Below are 4,807 nucleotides of genomic sequence, written 5' to 3'. Positions count from 1 at the left end.
TGAAAGCAACAAACTGCATTTGAATTGCATGAAAATTACGAGACAGAATGTACCAAAGGTTCAACAAAAAATAACTGAGATACGGCGTATTGTATTTGGCACCGTGCCAAAGTTCATTATCTCGGTTATTTTTCTCTGAATCTAATGATATTATATATCAAAAAATGCTTATTTAATGTACTTTGCAATCCAGTAATTACCAAGTCAATAGGAATTTTCGTTTTCAATAGGAACACTATTCTGTAAAATGTAATTTTTTTTCTGTTCATTCATAAAAGTATTTTCATCTGAAAAGTTTAATAAATGCATTTTACCATAGAAACAACTAATCTAAACCAGATAAAAACCTTTTTTTTATTTATTTTTATTTATTTTTTTTATTATTATTATTATTTTTTTTTTTTTTTTTTTAAGAAATGGGGAACTGTGGATGGCAACATTAGTACAAAATCAACCTAATTATAAAGTCCTAGCATGAATACAACATGGTGGTTCAATTTTGAGAATTTTAAAAGCATATGAATTTAGTGCATTGAATTCGAGAACTTATGGAAGTCGATGAATTTTTCTCATGCTTCACACAGGCGGGGGGGGGGGGGGGTCACTGGGTGTTTATAATTTTCGAGGAGGAACATATGTACATGAACGCACGCACATAAAGTTAGAAGATTAATCATCCTCATTTAGTAGGCCTACATTGACTTTCATATCTAAATAATAAAATATATTAGTTATCCCTCTCATATCATTTTCTTCGATAATTGTCAATATTAACAGATTGCAAAGGAGAACAAGTGTAGAGTTTATGATTAGCCATTTGCACCCATTATCTTTACTAAGAAGTGCATAAAATCATGCAGACGCCTAGGTGTTGTGGGATATTTGCGAATTTATGGTACCCAAGACACGGTAAAGTCTAAACATATTATTTTTTATCGGGAACACAATGCGATAGCTTTTTGAACGCCAGACGAAGAGTGCGCAAACAACCGAGCTCAACATTCCATATAGTTTTTATTTCAGAGCAGGTATTACTGAGTATTATCATCAATATGAAAAATCTGTATCTCGCTTATACATCCGAAGTTGAAAAATCTGACAATTAGGTAACAGTCGTATTGAATTGGTTCTTACAACGGTAACTACCAATTTCAAATTAATTCAAATTTCCCTATGCTGTGATGTACCGACCGTTAAGGGAAATGTAACGGAAATATTTTAATCCTTACTAATAAGGCTATTTTTAAACATTAGTGCTTCGTATGTGATATACGTACATATTACCTCGTACTCGTAAACTAAAACATATTACCAGGGTCTCAATTGAAGCATATTTCGTTTGTAAAAGGACACAAAACTTATGTGTTTTTTTACATATATTTTACAATATATTTCGTCATAAATCACGGTGATATAATTTTTTGATATTGGTATAAAAGTGTTCCTTGAACATTCACGTATGCATGATTACAGCAAGCAGAAGTCCACATAGGTGTACCTGGGTGCTCATTAGGGACGTACCCCCCCAGGTGCTGAGGGAGTCTCGCGTCGGCTGCAAGACAACGAGCCATAACAGGCGGTTAATACTCGTTTGGTAGTTTCCTCATCCATGTACCTATACTATACGCTAGCTGACTCAGTTTGACCCCTTGTCCCCCCTTATCTGAGACGGTCCCCTTAAAGTGGCATACTCTAGAACGTGGGAAACTACAAATATTGGCATCTCTTCCACTAAGTGGCTGTGTAACTACCAAGGCTTGATACACACACAAAAAAATTATGCTGTCAACTTCACTATGCTACCAAACAAGGGTGAGAGAGAGAGAGTCAGTCAGTCAGTGAGAGAGAGGCTGATTGAGTAATTGAGTGAGAGAGAGAGAGAGAGAGTGTGTGTGTGTGTGTGTGTGTGTGTGTGTGTGTGTGTGTGTGTGTGTGTGTGTGTGCATGCATGTGCGTGTGTGTGTGCGTGTGTGTGTGTCTGTCTGTCTGTGTTTTCTGTCTGTTCTGTCTGTCTTTCATACAATCCGGAATTCAGTATAAAAAAAAAAAAAAAAAAAAGCAGCTGGCAAAGTGAAGAAGGCACCTTTTTTAGCCAGGTCAGTAGCGGCTCTTGCTTTTGTCTTTACTTTTCTATAAAATCAGACACCTGTTCTCTACAGAATCCTGCTCTTTTGTTTCCGTCCCTTCTCCAACCCCTTCTACTATCTGCTTCCTAAGGTGAAAGAGCCGTGCTGAAAGGATGAACGGCTGACCTTGTGCCAGTCCTGAACGGAACTATGGGCACGGTACTCCCGATGTAGTTGTCTAGCCCTTTTACCCCCGTACAGAGCACTGGGGGTGGACTGTTTATTTCCCTTTACATAATCAAGGTTTCCCATGGCCAATAATGAAGATGTAATACTCCTATTAGGGGCAATGAGGCTTGCCCCTTCATCAAATAGCCCCACCGGCTCCCCGTCCCCAGGCTCTCCTTTGACCACGACTCCGAACACTGAAATTACTACCCACTCCTCAATGCCTACTAGTGCATTACCCACCCAGGCAGAGACTCAATCTCCAGGAGACATTCCTACCCTCCCAACTTCCTCAAATTCATCAACTCTACCCCTACAACCTTCATCAAACACCCCAACCTCCCTTATTACTACCTTACAGCCTTATTCTCCATCTCTTCGTAATACTACCCTCTCAACAACACTCCCGCTTCCATACGTCACCGTCCTTCTACCACCACCAACCCTACAAATATCTTAACTACTCTATTTATCCCAGCTAAATGGGACCGATTTTTCGTGACCCCCCCTACAGCTCCTTACTCAGGCAACACTCTTCTTTTTCAACAATGTCTCCTAAAACATGTAGGCAGAGTCCCTTTCCGTACCCGACGCGATCGCTCCCGTCTCGTAACAGTCGGATCTGAAGCTGAAACTATAGCGTTATCAAAACTAACTGATCTCTCTGGCAACCCCATTCCTGCAGAACCTCATCCAACTCTTACTACTTGTACCGGAACTGTCTCTATCGCCCCAGCAAACCGCCCAGTCGATACCAAAGATTGGTCAGATTGTGGAGAAGACTTGCTCGGCTGCCTGAAAGACCAGGGCGTGATATCAGTACATCGCTACTCCATTCCTCCTAGAGGTCATCGAAAGAAACCCACCAACATTGCCAAAATTACTTTCAGTACACATGACCTTCCCTTTCGTATCTATATTGGTGGATAATCCCTCCCTGTTCGACCATACCAACCTCCTCCCCGTAAATGGCAAAATTGTTGACGATTTGGGCATCCTGCCAAACACTGCCGTTCCACAGACCGATGCCCCCTCTGTGCCCAACCCAGTCCTAACAGATCAAACTGCCCTGAACAAACACGCACATGTGCTAACTGCGGCGACCCCCATAATGTATTTTATAGAGGCTGTCCCACTTACAATCTTGAGTCTAAGGTAGCAACTCTCAGATATAAAAATGGTCTCACTCTATGTGAAGCCAGACATGAAGCACGCCGACAAGGTTTCTCTTATACTCCCTACTCTAGTAATGTCGCTCGCTCTGCCCCTCCCCTCCACCTCAAGATGTTCCTACACCCTCCCATATACCTACTTACTTCCCCACTTCCACTTCTACATTCAACCTCCCCCAGTCAAATTCTTTTGCCACTCTAAATCCAGACACTCCAATCTCAACTACAGCCCCAACACCATTCCCTCTCCCTCACCGTACTACCCGCAGTCGACAGACTAAACGTTCCACCCCTTCCCCCACCGCACACTCACCTCCACCTACCTTTACCTTTACTCCTCAGACACCAGTCTCCTCTCCCCCCCCCCCTCGTAAGAAAACCTTTGTCCCACAAAACTCTCCAACTAACTCCACTGCAGAAACTTTGTAAGACATTCAAAATTATATGCTTGAAACAAAATTCCATAACCCATGCTCCCTCCACAAATGAAGTGATTGCCGATATCCATCCCCCTCCTACTCATATTCCTCCTACTCCCTCTCAACACAACCTAACCCCCTAAATTCCGACCACCACCGATATCCATCCTTCCGATACCCATCCTCCTGAAATCCATCCCCCTCCTACTCATATTCCCCCTACACCCCTTCCTCTTACTCCCTCTCAACACAACCTAACCCCCTCAATTCCGTCCACCACTGATATCCATCCCCGTCTTACTCATAGCACCCCTACACTCCTTTCTCCTAATCCCTCCCAAGACAACACATCCTCATCAACTCCAACTATCCAACCTTCCGATATCCATCCTCCTACCACTAATATCCCCCCCCCCACCACTTCCTCCTACTCCCTCCCAACACAGCCCACCCCCTTCAACTCCAACTATACGCACATTCTCCCTTCCTCCATCCCCTCTATCCTTTCCATTCCCTCCCGGATAAACACGGGAATCACTCATGTCACAGTACCCCCTAGCTCCTTTCCCCCCAGATTCCCCAACACGTACCGGCGCGTTCACTCATAAAATAACTAAGATATAGCTCTCCTACATTGGAATATTCACGGTTTCCGTTCTCACAGACCACACCTATGTCATATCCTTGCTTCTTGTAACAACCTGTTCTCCTTCTTCATACGCATAAATATCCTTCACTTGATCTAATTCCCTTACCTAAACCACCATAACTCTTTCCCTAATCAACCCCCTTACCCATCTTCAACTTTCCAACATTACTCTAGATAGTTCACGCATAGCAACTATCAACTGACATCTCCCTTTACTATACCTTCCTATAGTGCAATATGACCTGAGATGTCTAGCACATTTATTTCGCTTTT

At 42.7% G+C, this 4,807-nt stretch overlaps 1 protein-coding gene across 2 annotated transcripts in view; it reads left to right on the top strand.

The window, feature by feature from the left end:
- Nucleotides 1–322, top strand: part of LOC138868060 (DNA polymerase lambda-like) — a 19,526-nt gene extending 19,204 nt beyond the window's left edge. For both annotated transcript variants that reach the window (XR_011399940.1, XM_070145565.1), the window contains exon 3: nt 1–322. This exon is cut by the window's left edge and continues 2,214 nt beyond it. The gene's annotated coding sequence lies outside the window, so the exon portion shown is untranslated.
- The last annotated feature ends 4,485 nt before the right edge of the window (nt 323–4,807 follow it).

The sequence above is a fragment of the Penaeus vannamei genome, chromosome 34 (genome assembly GCF_042767895.1).
Source record: "Penaeus vannamei isolate JL-2024 chromosome 34, ASM4276789v1, whole genome shotgun sequence".
Taxonomy (NCBI): Eukaryota; Metazoa; Arthropoda; class Malacostraca; order Decapoda; family Penaeidae; genus Penaeus; species Penaeus vannamei.
Note: the sequence above shows the minus strand (reverse complement) of the source record. Positions and strands in the feature narration are given on the sequence as shown.